This window comes from Pan paniscus, chromosome X (genome assembly GCF_029289425.2).
Source record: "Pan paniscus chromosome X, NHGRI_mPanPan1-v2.0_pri, whole genome shotgun sequence".
Lineage (NCBI taxonomy): Eukaryota > Metazoa > Chordata > Mammalia > Primates > Hominidae > Pan > Pan paniscus.
The window spans coordinates 38,270,625-38,287,585 of NC_073272.2; the positions used below are offsets into that span (position 1 = coordinate 38,270,625).

The window sequence follows — 16,961 nt, forward strand, 5'->3', positions numbered from 1 at the left end:
AGGTCAGGCAAAGAGCTCTCCATAGAAATTTTGCTTTTCCACCTGTCTCACAACATAAGGTTTGGATGAAGAGATTGGCAGTTTGGCAACAGTGGTCTTGTTTTAAATAGCATGCTTTAAAAATTGCAGCTGCTTTCTACTGCTTAAAATTTAGGCTTGGCTTTTTATTTGTCATCAACTAATTAAATACCAGTTGGTTTTATGTACAACAATTATTGGGTATTCTCTTTTAAATATCTAGGAAAGAGGACTCACCTAACCTGGGATGGTCATATGCGGAAATGGCCAAAATGGGGGCCCTTTGACTTGCTTAAATAATGTATTAATGCACATAACTGGAAAAAGCTACCTTTAGAACAAGAAAATTGAATGGGAGAACTACTTCATGTTTGTTCTGGATGAAATAAGAGATTTGAAAATAATTGTTTAAGAACTCTATTGTCATAAATTAGCTTAATTAAAAGCTTATATTCAAGGCCAGGCACACCGGCTCACACCTGTAATCCCAACACTGTGGAGGTCAAGGTGGGAGGTTCACCTGAGCCCAGGAGTTTGACCTCAGCCTAGATAACATAGTGAGACCGTGTCTCCATAAAAAGATTTAAAAAAACAACAACAACAGAAACTAATCAGGCATGCTGGCAAGCACGTGTGGTCCCAGTTACTTGGGAGGTCAAAGCAGGAGGATCACTTTAACCTGGGAGATCGGGGCTGCAATGATTTTTAATTACATCGCTGCACTCCAGCCTGAGCAACAGAGTGAGACACTGTCTCTAAAAAAAAAAAAAAAATTCGGATATTCAGGCTACAAATTTTTTGGGAAAATAAAAAGCTGTTCTGCTTTTTTCTCTTGGATCATATTTCTGTGAAATTTTTTCAGTCAGGTAAGCTTTTAAAAAAATGTTTCATACCTCTGTTTGCTTACTGTCTTGTTGGTATAACTGCTGAGAAAAATGTAAAACTTCTTTGGCCTTTCAGAAAGCATAAAATCTCCTCAAATTGGCTTCTCTATGTATTCTTTTTTTTCCACTTATGCTTTTCCATCCCTTTGCCATGTTTGATAACACATGAAGAAATGCAAAGGAGACTTCAAGTGACTCAGACTTTATGTGGAGTACAGAAAAAAATGCCACTTACTCCCTTTTGGGGGTCTTCTGTTTTCCTTGCAGAGTTCAGTCATAGGCAGGTTTTTTTCTCCAGTCAAAAGCTTTGCTCTCTTTTGCATAGAGTTACCTGATGTCTTTTGCTTTCAGGGTGCCAGGGACTACATTATACTGTGAGAGAGAATTTGACTTTTGTGTGTGCAGTGGCTAAAAAGTCACTGGCAAAAGTTGCAGTTTCAGAAATTGCTGACAGCAGTTACAGTGAATGGGTATCACTGCAGAGGAATACTTGTTTCTTTGTAGATTTCCATAAGAAAGGCACAGTTTGAAGACTTGGAGGCTATGGAAACACTCACCACCAAGAACTAATACTCTGGCAGGAGATGGGTTGATCACAGAGTGGGTTGATTGGTGTTGGGTCACCTATTAGCCTTGCGGAATGTCTTTGTAGTAAGGTGCACTATGGAAGCATTATATGGCCTATTCTCATGGTGCTTCCCTTTTGGGGGGGACCTGGAATTCAGTGTAAAAGTGAGATCCTTGATTTTGTACAGATCTAGATGCCCTGCCTTAGAACTGTGCCTGCTTTTCATATGTTTAAATCTTAGGCCCTGAAAACTACAAATGCTTTCTTTGCCCTATTCTTTAAAGGGCTCAATGCTGAGGTCAGTAATCAAATTTAGAAACAAGCTAAGCAGAAAAGACCACTTATTAAACTGAATCCATCTCCAACCTACAACTTTTTGATATTTAGATGGCTGCTTTGAACTTTTTTAAAAGAAATTTACATCTATAAAAAATTCTCATTAGTAAGGGCATCTCCCTCTTTGCATCAAAACTACTAGAAATTTTATAATGGGGCAAGGCATTGCCTTAAATTGTACATAAAATACCTTACCTTTGTTCAAGATAATTATCCTAGGAAACTTGTCTTGATTGGGTTTTTACCTATGCCCTTCTTTGCTTCAGCAAATAATAGTGTTTATATGTAAGTTCTGTGCTTTGGGGATATAAATTTTTACCTGAGTCATGCCTTTGAAAGTGCAAATGTGGGATTGTCTTACTAACAATTGTTTACTGCACTTGAACCGCTAATCAAGGGATCAATAGTCTAAAAGTGGGAGAAAAGGTATTTGAAAATTGGAAAATGAAGAATCTTATAAAGCTATTAGGCCTCTGCTTCTACCTGTGTGTCTGTCTGTATGTATATCTGTATGTTTCATGTATATGTAATATTTCACTACTAAAATATATGAAAGTGCTTTGATTGACTTAAAAAAGTAACCACTGAAATCAAATATTTTATCAGAAAATCAGAAACTAAAATATCTTTTAGTTCACATGACTTAGGTATGTCTCTAACCAATAAGACTAATTTAATATTATCAGTTTAATAAAAACAACTGCCTTCTGAGTAATCAACAAAAAAAGGCATGTATTTAAGTTTTATGCTTTTATGATACTTGCCTGACATAGAATAATATAAAAATGGATAGTGGAAAATGTAACTTGAAATGATAGCTACAATTGTCCAATGTCTCCTGAAATTTTCCAAACATAATTGTTAAGAATAAACTAAGTAAATGTAAATGGAATAAATATTTTAATTATAATTTTGCATCATAACGTGTTTGTTAGAGGGGTTTGAACCAGAGTGACTCTGTCTTGAATAGGGCTGGGTAAAATAAACTTGAGACCTACTGGGCTGCATTCCCAGGAGGTTAGGCATTCTTAGTTACAGGATGAGATAGGAGGTTGGAACAAGATACAGGTCACAAAGACCTTGCTGATAAAAGAGTGTGCAGTAAAGAAGCTGGCCAAAACCCACCAAAACCAAGATGGTCACAAAAGTGAACTCTGGTCATCCTCACTGCTCATTATATGCTAATTTTAATGTATTAGCATGCTAGAATACACTCCCACCAGCATCATGACAGTTTATAAATGCCATGGCAATGTCAGGACATTACCTTATATGGTCTAAAAATGGGAGGAACCCTCAGTTCTTGGAATTGCCCACCCCTTTCCCGGAAAACTTATGAATAATCCACCCCTTGTTTAGTATATAATCAAGAAGTAACTATAAGTATAATATCAATCAGATGAGCAGGTCATGCTGCTGCTCTGCCTATGGAGTAGCCATTCTTTTATTCCTTTACTTTCTTAATAAATTTGCTTTCACTTTACTGTATGGACTCGCCCCAAATTCTTTCTTCCACGAGGTCTAAGAACCCTCTCTTGGGGTCTGGATTGGGATCCCTTTCTGGTAACATGTTTACTTAAAAACGTTTTTCAAATCCTTTTGGTAATTTTTCCTTTAGGGATTTTGCTAAGCTAAATTAAATTATAAATGTTCATTGAATACCTAAATCATTTATAGATAAGATGTAATACTAAGACATTAATGACTAATTATGAGTTGAAGCTTATATATTTTTGGCTTTTTATTTCAGAGAAACAAATATATTTAGACCTTTAAATAAATATGTTCTATTCCACGTTTTAAAAATTGTTCCATTAGGAAGACTATGTTTCTAAATATTATAAAATGTGTATTCATAAATTGTTAGTATGCAACTAATAGTTAAAAATTACTTACTAGGGTTAATACGGGTTAAAATTCTGAGTAATATATAATAATTAAAACTAGACATAAGAAGGGAAATGAGGTTGGGCGTGGTGGCTCACACCTGTAACCCCAGCACTTTGAGAGGCCAAGGCGGGCAGATCATGAGGTCAGGAGTTCAAGACCAGCCTGGCCAAGATGGTGAAACCCCATCTCTACTAAAAATGCAAAATTTAGAGGGGTATGGTGGCGCGTGCCTGTAGTCCCAGCTACTGGGGAGGCTGAGGCAGAAGCATAGCTTGAACCCAGGAGGTGGAGGTTGCAGTGAGCTGAGATCTTGCCACTGTACTCCAGCCTGGGTGACAGAGCGAGACTCTGTCAAAAAAAAAAAAAAAAAGGAGAAATGATTCTATATACAGAATGTACAAGGAAAGGGAAATAAGTTGTTGGTTATGAATGTTATAAGAAAGATATGAGAATGTGGTTTTTGTTAAAGGAAAAGTAATGTATAAGTTATTTAAAAGTTTTTTTAAGTTGAATGGATAAAAAAGGATACAATGAAATAAATAAATTGAAAGGCTATAGAGAAGTTGAAATGAAGGAGAATTTAAAAAATTGTAAGAGGTTATAAAAGATTTATGATGTCCTGGGAATTGTCTTTGCCTGCTGCCTTGTGAAGTGTATCAGAAGTGGCTATGAGGTGATGTAGGGGTCTGGTCTCTTCAGCCTCCTCATCTGGGGGAGTGTAGTAGTCTCCTCCAGGTTTTTCAATTAAGTGGATTATTTTTTCAGACAGAAAAAAATAGATTTAATGTTAACAATACACGAATGAAAAGGTAAACTTTAGTTTTCTCTTTTGAACAAGATTTTCATATAGTATTAAAAAGAGATAATAAAATATTTTCTTTATCCTTTGAGTAAACTGCAAAATAAAAAAGAGGAGAGAGTTTGCCTTATGCTATCTTTACTAGGTTTCTTTATTGTTTGAGAACTGAGTTTCCTCTCTATCAAAAAGTAAAGGTCTTCGCTTAATGAAGTCTAAGAATTATTACTTTGGCTAAGTGAATTACCATTATTTTACAGTAATTTGTGATCCTATTTTGATATCAAGTGTTCTAAAGTTAATATTTGATGTTTCCAAATCAAATTTCAAATTCTAAAATTAAGTATTTTCCAAAAGGAACCCCTGGAAATTCAGGAAAAATGTATTAGGCTTATTTGGTATGTTAAAATTATATGAGAAGCATTGTCAAACAAGAAATGGTATTTAACTTTCTTTGAGTTGTATTTGTATAAATGTGTTATTAATACGTGTTTCAAAATTCTGTGATATTCCAAAATTCTGACATGTGTGGTATATGTTATCAGTCATAATTATGATTACTATGTTAAATTGTTGTATGCCACAGAAATAAGAAAATTTCCATGTCAATTGTGTCCTTAACCAGGGCTACTCTAAATCTTTTGCTATCCACAGAAAATTTTTATTTTACTATGATTCTTCTCAGAACACAGTTTACAGTCAGCTAGAGTCCAAAATTTGCTTTTTCTTCAAGAAAATTAATAGAAATGACCCTGACAAGTACAATTCAATACAGGTTTCTGATAACTTTGGAATTCGTATCATTAGACTAAGTAAAATCTTTCAGAGCTTCAGTACAAAAATGATTTGTCCATGAAGATTGCTAACCCAACATCAAGAAGACCAATAATTAATTACATGTTGGTGAACTGATAGAAAACTGAAAGGATTTTTATGACCTTTATTGTGAAACAATGTTGATTTTTAAAAATATTTAGTTTTCTATGGTCAAGAAAACTTTTTTCCTTTGAGCTATCTGTAGCTAACGGCAATTGGGTAAAGTATACTTTTGTGAGAAAAATTCAAACATTTTCCTTTCTCTATACCTGATTTATCCAGAATTCAGAACTACTTTTTGTTTTATTTTTATTTTGCTATTTTCTGGCAATGTAGTTATTTGAGTATGTTCAATAAAAATTTGTTTTCTTTTGTAATAGGACATATTGGATACACTGATGATTTTATCAGGCCTTTGACTGAAATGTCATAGTTTAAAATGTAACCAAACTGCTTTGAGGAATTGAGGTTGATTTGATAAAGCCAATAGATGTGGAAAAACAAAAACAAAAAGAAAACAAAACAAAAAACTGGCCTCATACCTTGTCTATTTGGTTCTCTTACAAGGTTCCTGAATTTGTGTAAGTAAAGAATGTCACTTTCTGACAGGCCCATGAAACTCAAGGTATTTTGGGGACCTTGAGAAGAGAGGGATTCACCCAATTTGTACAGATATTATCAGAACGGTCTAATGGCAAAAACTTGGTTTGGCTTCCTACCCATAAGATGTATTTAGAAAGTCTAATTGAGATTCCTTATGAAAAAGTTTCATCAAAGCCAACTTAAAAGAGCCTACATCGCCAATCACTATTCTTGTTTCACTCATGCAAATAATCAAGCCAAGTATAATACTAAAACTTATTTTCAAATAAATTTGTCTTAATGAGATTTATCTTCAGTAGAAATGGAGAATTAGAGAGCGAAAATATGTTTCAGAAGAAAAGTATAGAATGCTTGTTATCAGATTCTAGTCTTGAAATTATTTTTAAGTTATTATTTTCCTACAATTTAGATGGAATTCTGAATTATTTCCTGGCTACAAGTATAGAATGCTTGTTATCAGATTCTAGTCTTGAAATTATTTTTGTTATTATTTTCCTACAATTTAGACTGAATTCCCAATTATTTCCTGGCTACAAGTATCTAAAGAAGAATATGGATTTATTTTTCTTCATTATGTTTTTAGTTGACTCCCCAATGGAACAGGTATCTTTTTAAAATTTGTTTTGGCATACAAATTATTTTTTTAATTTATCTCTCATTGTTTTACGTCTTCCAAGAAAAGTAAACTTGTGGTATTCCGAGGAATAGAGATGATGATTCAACAAGCAAAATTAGCTCTATAAATCATTGACTTCACCGAAGTATTATTTTTGCCACCCCATCCCCCTGTGAAGCCATCCCAATTCAGATTTCAGTGCTCTTAAAATTCTTGACTGAGACATATCTCCCTCCCACCCACTGACACAGGACACGACTATTCAGGAATAAGCTTTCTGAGCACTAAGGGATGAAGGCTGTCTATCACTGTAGCCTCAGCAAAGATAATCATTAATGCTTCCATGGGAAGATTATTGATCAAAAGAGGGTAAATGAAAAAAATGAAAATAGCTCAGAAAAGTTTGAGCTATGTGAGGTATGCAAAAATTATCAGGCCTAAAAAGACAAAACTATGGGATTTCATTCACACTTCTGCCCCCATGTTAGGAGCAATGGTTTAAAGGCTGTCTCTTTCATTATCTTCATGTTTCCGGAATTTATGACACTAAGAATAATGTATGTCCGATCAATAGATTGCTATTTTAATGTAAATTCTTGGTAAACAACTTAGGAACTGATCTTTTTCTTTAAAAACCCACTTGTAACTGCTATTAATTAGAGTGTGTATTGTAGCACAACGTGAATACATGCACCTGCGTTGCACTTCTCAAACTTGTTTCAAATAAACTGTTTACTTACATTAATTTTGCCTCAGTTCTTTTATTTTACGTTGACAATATACAAAATACACACCGATTATAAGCATACAGTTTACAGAGTTTGGAGCATTTTTATGTACAATTTGTCTAGCACTCTAATCAAAATGTAAAACTTTTTCATTATTCCAAAAAATTTACTTATGCTCCATGAAGTCAATCTTCTGACTTCCTGACTGAGAGAAGAGCTGCTGCTGTAATTCCTATAATTATAGATTAATTTTGCTCTTTATAAATACATGTATAAGTAAAATTAGATAGCCTCTCTATGTGTGCATGTGTGTGTGTGCACGTGTGTGTGTGTGTGTGTGGCTGACTTATTTCAATTAACATGTTTTTGAATTCACTCATATTATTGTGTGTATCAGCAGTTCATCCCTTTTTTATTGTTGAGTAGTTTTCCATTATATGAATATAGTATATTCTGTTTAACTGGATTGTTTCCAGATTTCGAATATTAAGAATAGGGTACTAAGAACATTCATATTCAAGATTTTCTCTGTGCATATGCTTTCATTTCTCTTGAATAAATACCTGTGAGTAAAATTATTGGCTCATGCAATAGTATATTTTTAACATTATAAAAACTTGCCAAAATGCTATCTAAAGCCATTCTGCTATTCTCCCTTACCTCCAGCAAAGCATGATGAGAATTCCAGTTGCTCCATATCCTTATCGACACGGTCACCTAGGAGATACGTACAGGTATTACATAGTGGTTTTAACTGGCATTTCCCTCATTGCTAATGATATTTTATTCACATGTGCTTCCTGGCCATTCTTATATATTCTTTTTTGAAAGATATCTTCAATTTTTTTGCTAATTTATGATTGTTCATTTTTTCCCTCAATATTGAATTTTTAAATGAATGTATAGATTTATTATGTATATTACTTTAAAATATAAGATCTAAATATTTACATTTATTTTTGAGATACCAGTCCCTTTTCAAATGTGTGCTTTGCAAATATTTTCCCCCAAGCTGCAATTTGTCTATTAATTTTCTTAACTGGTCAATAAAGAGGGCAGGTTTTCAAATTTGATGTAGTTTAATATTTTTAAATTGTATGGTTTATGTTTTTATCTTATATAAAATATCTTAAGGTCGCAAAGATGTTTAAAAATTAATTACAGTTTTTATTTTATTATAAAAATGCTATAGTTTTAACAGTTATGTTTAAATTGGATCCATTATGAATAACTATTTTTTGAATGATGTAATGAGTTAAGATGTTTCTCTTTCCAAGTGTCCAACTCCTCCAGGAGCATTTGTGAAAAAATACTCTTTTACTCACTAAAGTAGTTGGAAACCTGCGAAATTCAGCTGATCACATATGTGTGGATACATTTCTGGACTATATATACTGTTGCATTAAACTATTTGTCAATATTGTGCCAATATTACCCTGTCTTGCTTACTAAAAATGTATAATAGTTCAATCAGATACTACAGATTTTTTTCATAATTTTTGACTATTCTATATCTTTTGTAATTCCACATGATTTTAGAACAAACTTGTATATTGTTACAAAATAACATGCTGATATTTTGATTGTGTTTGTATTACGTGTATAAATGTATTTGAGTAGCTTGAAAATCTTAAAAGTATTGAGTCTAAGCCGGGCACGGTGGCTCATGACTGTAATCCCAGCACTTTGGGAGGCTGAGGCGGGTGGATCATCTGAGGTCAGGAGTTTGAGACCAGCCTGGTCAACATGGTAAAACCTCGTCTCTACTAAAAACACAAAAAGTAGCCAGACATGCTGGCACAGGCCTGTAATCCCATCTACTCAGGTGGCTGAGGCACGAGAATTGCTTGAACCTGGAAGGCAGAGGTTGCAGTGAGCTGAGATTGCACCAATGCACTTCAACCTGGGCGACAGAGCAAGAGTCTGTCTCAAAAAAAAAAAAATTGCATCTATCCAATATTGTAATATATCTGTTGCCCATACTTGGCTAAATTTATCCTTTTAAAAATAACTTTATTAAAATATAATTGACATAAAAATTGTATATATTTAGTGTATAAAATGTTATATTTTGATACATGTATTCATTATAAAATGATTCCCACAATCAAGCTAATTAACATAGCAATCACTTAACATTGTTACCTTTTCTGTGGTGAGAACACTTGATCTCTACTCTAGTAGCAAATTTTCAGTAATAATAATAATAATAGTAATACATTATTAAGTAGAATCACCATGTTGTACATTAGGTCTCCAGTACTTATATATCTCATGACTGAAGTTTTGTACCTCTTAACAAATAACTAAGTGGAAAGTTTGTTCAACTTAATTTTTCAGTCAGAATTGTGTAAGCTGAACTAAGTGTTTATGGTGCTGGCTATTGTTTCTCCTCTTAATCATAGGTCCTCTTCAGTTAGAACACAAACAAGACTATTTTTTCCTTGCAAATTGATGTGGATGGTGGGCTGCTGGGGCATCATTTTCAATATTTTCTCGTCCCTTCTTAAAATGAGTTATTCACTTGTAAATTGATGATTTCTTTGGAGTACTGTTCCCATAAACTTTTTATAAGGCATTAATAATTTCACCATTCTTCCGTTCAAGCTTCACCATAAATTTGATGTTTGTTCTTGCTTCAATTTCAGCAGCATTCATGTTGCCCTGATAGGGGGTCTTTTCACACTGATGAAATCTTTCTTCTCATCTAGAGCCTCAGACAACTAGATCCTGTTCATACATGTTATAAGAAGTTAGTATGAGTTTATTTTGGTGCAAAAATATTTTAAAATCCATGCATAGTTTTTTCATAATGTACATTTTCCATGAACTTTTTGAAGACCCAGCATGTGGGGGTGTGTGGGTAGAGGGAGGGAGGGAGAGAGAGAGAGAGAATATAAGAAAAAATAAAGTTTTATACTGGAGAGAATAAAATAACAAAAATTAAAACCACAGTTTGTATTTTATCAGAAGTGGAAATTAAATAACAACAGAAAGGTATCATACCAACAGCCAAAGGAACAATCTAAAATGACATCTCAAAACTTACCCTTTTTAATAATTGAGAAAACTACATTATCACCAACTGTTACAGTCTTAGTGACTCAACTCTAACAAATGTGGGAGGGGAGGACATTTCTTAGTCTTTAGCATGGCTCGACTAAGAGACTAGGCTCCTCCAAACACCTGCACATATGGAGGAAGAGACTTCGCATATCATGTGTCATGTATTCTTGGAATGAATTTAGATAGTTACCATGACGACTGCTAGCCAAGGAGAATATTTAGTAGTGTGGGTATGGACATCACCAAATACCACAAGAATGAGGTCATGTTGGTTATACAGCCTAGTGGAACTAAAGCAACTGGACTTCATTTATTTCCATTGTGAAGCCCGTATATCTTGGTTTTATAATAAATGTCGAAAGCAAAAAGACAAGTGGCAGTTACTACACAAATGTCTTTGCAGACAATCTTACCTCATTCTCCCAGTTACAGACAAACGTGTCAAGTGTGGCTTTGCATAAGTCAGAATAGTTATGAAAAATACATAACTTACCAGGGCAAAGTCATGTTTTGTTTTTCCCTTCAGAAGTGTTTGATTCCACCAATTTGTTATTTTCTTTCTTTAGGCAGGCTTTGAGAGATGTTTCAGTGTTGTTGCCTTGCTTGATAAAAATTAAATGGTAAAAGTTTATTCAGATACGGATCTGGCTGAAGAACAAAGAGGGGGAGAGGAAATGTGTATGGGCAATGTGGGTGATGTTAAAAGCCCTTGAGTCTCATTTCAGAGGTAAGAATCCATACAAAAATTATAACTAATAATAATAAAGCCTAAACGCTATATATAGAATTACAAGTCATGGTGAATCATTGTCATTTTACTCCAATAATGCTATTGTTATTGAGATTTTAAATATCATCTAAATGCCTTTCTGTAGGGTCCAGCCCTACAGGGCCTGTGGGTTTTTCTCTTCATGTGCGGAGACGAGAGATCGTAGAAATAAAGACACAAGACAAAGAGATAGAAGAAAAGACAGCTGGGCCCAAGGGACCACTACCACCAAGGCGTGGAGACCAGTAGTGGCCCCGAATGCCTGACCGTGCTGTTATTTATTGTATACAAGACAAGGGGGTAGGCTAAGGAGTGTGAGTCATCTCCATTGATAGGTAAGGTCACGCAAGTCATGTGTCCACCAGACAGGGGGCCCTTCCCTATTTGGTAGCCGAGGCAGAGAGAGAGGGGACAGCTTACATCATTATTTCTTCTACGTATTCCTCAGAGAGATCAAAGACTTTAATACTTTCATTAATTTTGCTACTGCTATCTAGAAGGTGGAGCCAGGTGTACAGGGTGGAACATGAAAGTGGACCAGGAGTGTGACCATTGAAGCACAGCATCACAGGGACACGTTTAGGCCTCCGGATGGCTGCGTGTGGGCCTGACTGATGTCAGGCCTTCCACAAGAGGTGGTGGAGCAGAGTCTTCTCTAACTCCCTGGGGGAAAGGGAGGTTCCCTTTCCCAGTCTGCTAAGTAACGGGTGCCTTCCCAGGCACTGGCGCTACTGCTAGACCAAGGTCTGCTAAGCAACGGGTGCCTTCCCAGGCACTGGCATTACCACTAGACCAAGGAACCCTCTAGCGGCCCTGTCCGGGCGTGACAAAGGGCTCACCCTCTTGTCTTCTGGTCACTTCTCACCGTGTCCCTTCAGCTCCTGTCTCTGTATGGCCTGGTTTTTCCTAGGTTATAATTGTAGAAAAAATATTATTATAATATTGGAATAAAGAGTAATGCTACAAACTAATGATTAATAATATTCATATATCATCATATCTATAATCTATTTCTAGTATAACTATTCTTATTGTATATATTTTCTTTATTATACTGGAACACCTTGTGCCTTCAGTCTCTTACCTCGGCACCTGGGTGGCTTGCTGCCCACACCTTTCTATTATAAGGTCCATGTTAGATTTTAGGACCCTGAAACCATTTTATGATAATGGGAGCCTCTCTCTCTTTATGTGTGTGTGTATATATATGCGTGTGTGTGTGTGTGTGTGTGAGAGAGAGAGAGAGAGACAGAGAGAGAGAGAGGTGTAATTTTTCAGTAAAAACTTTTATAACCTCTTCTGAGTTGCTCTTGGTTAGTACCTAGTATCAGCTGGATGGGATAATAACTAGGCATGCCCTTTGATGGATGGATTCCACATAAGCTACAGCAATCCCCATCTCCCCTACTTCATGTACCAGCCACCCCCACTTTACTATGGAATGCTAGGGTATTACATAGTCTGAGATATAAGTGAGGATCCGTTGCTACAGATCTGAAGAAACCTAAATTCTTGCCTCCTCAGAAGAAAGAATTCGACTGAGGAGCACAAGGCAGAAGAAGAAACCAAGGTAAGTTTCAGAGCAGGAGTGGAAGTTTATGAAAAAGCTTTAGAATAGGAAAGAAAGGGAAGGGAAGGGAAGGGAAGGGAAGGGAAGGGAAGGGAAGGGAAGGGAGGGGAAGGGAGGGGAAGGGAGGGGAAGGGAGGGGAAGGGAGGGGAAGGGGCAGATTGGAAGAGGGCCGCACAGGCGACTTGAGAAACCAAGTGCGCAGCTTGGCCTCTTCACTTGGGGTTTTGTACATTGGCATACGTTTGGGATCTAGAATTTCTCCTTCAATACATCTAGAACTGAGCTTCTTCTCTGACATAAACAAAACACATTAATGTCTTATGTATCATTAAATTAGTTATGTGAATAAGACAGCTGCAGTTACATACCCAGTCTGTGAGTTACAAATTCTATTGTTTTTTCCTGCTATGAATTATACATTTTAAGTAGCTCTGTGCGATGAAATTCAGTGGAAATTACAGGAAGTGATATCTGGTTACAATTGGTTGATTATGAAAGCACCAGGACCTCCTGTTGCTTGAGAGCTATCTAAATTATCTAATAGCCCTGGTGAAGTGACAACATCCATGGCACTCTGGCCAAGTCATGATTACATCATTCTGATTCCTCACTGTTTGCTTCTGCTGGATTTGAAAGGCTAGAGTGACTTTAAATATCTCTATCTCTAATATCTGACTGCACATTACATCTACATAAGATATTTTAGTCTGACCTACCAGGCACTTAATGATTTGCCATCAGCTTCCCCATCACAGTAATCAACATCATCATCATCATCATCATCATCATCATCATCGTCACTCCCATGATCCTCCTCCTCATCATCATTGCTAATTTTTATTTAGCATGTCTACCAGACACCTTTACAAAATATAATTAATCATCATAACAACCCTACAAGATAAGCTATATTATTGTCCTAATTTTACCAATAGGGGCTTAGTGACATTAACTTAAAAATCTTCCCCCGCTAACCCTACAGACAGTGTGTAGAGGAGTTGAGATGCAAACCCAGGTCAGTCAGCTTTGAAACCTAGAGGTCTTACTAAAAATGCATTAAAACACACAAATAAGTTTTATAAGACATTTATACATCTAGCCAACCTTCAAGCAATAGGAACTAATAGGGGTCATAGAAAATTAATCTTAAAAAATGTAAACTTTTCTTTTTTCCAAGATGGCAGATGGGAGACTGTGTTAGCACACCTCTCCCACTTGGAAAGGCAAAATTGTGTATAGATATTCACACTGTGAATTTTTTCCAAGAGGCAATGCAGGCACTTAATAGGAAAACTGAAGTACACACATTCTTTGAAAGAACTGGCAGGCTGCAGTCTATGCCATGAGCCAGACGAAAGTGTAAGATGAGGGGAGACTGCCTCGAGGATATACTCCCCAACCAGGGAAACTGGAAATACAAACCACAGGGGAAGGCCTTAACCCTACCCAGTGCTGGAACTGATTTAGGGAGCAGTGATGAATATAAATGTAGGAACAGCAGCAGGAAGAGCCTTGGGCGCATTCCCAGTCTCCAGTGCAGATCGAGGGAGGCCCTCCATTATTCTGCCTCACAGGGGATATTGCAGACGTCTGCAAACTAACTCAGGCAATGGTTGCAGGTTGAGAAAAGCTCCCAGCTGAATTTCATGATATAACCTCAAGTGAGAAAGAACTCCCTTGGCCAGATTTGGGGGTGAGTGGAAAGTGTGCTGCAGCCACAAGCACTGGGAGCTGGGCATCCCGGTTGTATGGGTGGACTGGGAGGGGCAGGTGTTGAAAGTCAAGGTTGATGTCTTCGTGGGTAAGACTTATGACCTGGGGCAGTTTTGAGTTCTGAGCATAGATAGCCTGAAACTTAGCTTGCTGCTGCTAGTGAAAAACTGTGGATGTGAGATCTGTCTTGCCAAGGGTGTGGGAGCAGAGCAGGGCTTACTGCAGGCTGTTACTCCCCACTCCCTGCACAAACACTTCTGTGCAGCAGAGGCAGATATACTCCTTTCTGGAACATTATCCCAGTGGTCAGAAAACCACCCCCAGCTCCCACAAGGGCTACTGCTTGCCCTGCATGCAGAGAGTCAGAGCACAGACCTGCCAGAAACAGCACCCACCTGGCTCTGCCCCACAACCCACCCTGGTACTTAAAAACAAAGAACAGAAACTTTTGGGAGCTCTATGGCCCTGCTCATTGCCTAAGAAACCAGAGTACTGTCCCTGGGTAACATAAGAGAAGCACAAATCCACACACTACTACTGCAGCTGGTGCGCTTTTGCAAATGCCATCTCCTGGCTGGAAGCCAACAAATACAGTCCATCACAGCATCTCCATGTATAATAACACTGCACCCAGAAAGAAGAAAACTTGCATGTGACCTCAGCTTATAAACATTGCGTGCATCACCCTGGCTAAGGAGGAGGTGCTGAGTCTGTCCACATGACCTGTTTATTACTACTATAACTGACATTTGAGAAAGCCGACACACTAACATTATCTATAACCAAGGAATTTCACAGAGTCTTAATCATTCCCTTACCACCCCCATCAGAGCTGGTTCTGGTACTCACTGCTGGGAGACATGAGGACAGGTCACATTTCTGAATCTGTTACAGACATTCCACAGTGCCAAGCTGGAGCATGGCAGCCACACTGGGTAGCTAGACCCAAATTTGCAACAGCATTCACAGTAGTCTGGTTATCAGGGACTTCTACTCCTGGAGGAATAGGGAGTGCACCATCTCAAGGGAACACCCCGTGGGACAAAAGAACCTGGATGACAAACCTTAAGTCTCAGATATTTCTGCTGGTGGGAAGTGTCTTTCAGCAGCAGCACAGTTGCAGTGCTGGGCTCAGCAGGGAAAGTCTGTAGCTCTCTCCCAACAGTCAGGCAACTCTAGTGCTTGTGAAGGGTCTTGGAGAAGAGGACTTCTTTTCCCTCTCATCCACCAGCACAGACAAAGTTGGGGCTTTTCCCATGGGAGCTTGGCATGGGTGCACCTATAAACAGCCTCTCTGGAACACTTCAGGGTGACTGCATCCCCACAGAAGGAGCACCCTGCAGGTGCAGGCTTGCAGGAGGGCTAGAGTCACAATTCCTCTATACTTGGAATATAACCGTTCCTGGAGATGAAAAGAGGAGCCAGTCTGATCTGAATAGATGCAACACTGGGTCATGAGTATGTCTGGGAGGTGGACAGCTTTCCTGCTGGCCTGGCAAGGGAGCTGAGGTAGCTCAAATTCTTCTCTCTGATAAGACCTCAATGCTTTCACTAAGAGCTCCTTCAGCCACCTCTGTCAAGGCTGGGACTTCTGCCCACCATTGGGTATTACATTTACCCACCTGCTTTACCGTCAGCAATTTTTACCTGTGGACACCTCCCCTATTGTCCTGAAGCCTGAACTATTCAACTCAGTAAATAAAATACCGAGGAAAAATAAATAAATAAAAAAGTGCACACCACAGGGGAATGAGATAAGTTTCAAGAGACTTCTGTCATTCCAACCCTATAGAAGACAGTGAATTTGCTCACATGAAGCACATTAACACTAGAATCAGCATCTGAGAAAGCCATCATACAAAGACTCTCTAGAACCAAGGAACACATACAAGTCTTCATCCTGAAAACACCAAGAGCTGAATTAGGCTATAATAAACTATAATCATTAAGTCACATCCCCTAAGGGGGAAAAAGAAATAAAAGAAAACACAGTCAAATCAAAGATAAATGCAAAAACAATTTGAAAAAATAGTTTACCCAAATAAGAAGAAACCAGAAAAATAATTCTGGTAATATGACAAAAAAATTTCTATAGCAACCCCAAAAGATCACACTAGCTCTCAAGCAATGGATCCACACCAAGATGAAATCTTTGAAATACCAGATAAAGTATTCAAAAGGTTGATTATTAAGCTACTCAATGAGATACCAGGGGAAGGGGGAAAATAACATAAAAACATTAAAAAAAATACGGGATATGAGTGAAAACATTTCTGAAGAGATGGACATCTTAAAGAAAAGCCAGTCAGAACTTCTGGAAATGAAAGACACATTTAAGGAATTACAATATGCAGTTGAAACTTTAAAGAATGGACTAGAACAAGTAGAATACAGAATTTCAGAGCTTGAAGACAAGGCTTTTGAATTAACCCAATCAGACATAAATAAAGAAGAAACAATCAAAGGAAATGAACTATGTCTCCAAGAACTATAGGATTATGTAAAATGGCCAAATCTAAGAAGAAATGGTGTTCCTGATGGAAAAGAGAAAGCAAAAAGCTCAGAAAATTTATTTGAGGAAATAATT

General features: G+C 37.2%; 1 pseudogene; it reads right to left on the reverse strand.

Moving 5' to 3' along the window:
• LOC100986800 (dolichyl-diphosphooligosaccharide--protein glycosyltransferase subunit STT3A-like) overlaps positions 1–14,400 on the reverse strand; it is a 47,127-nt pseudogene extending 32,727 nt beyond the window's left edge.
• Positions 14,401–16,961: the final 2,561 nt, after the last annotated feature.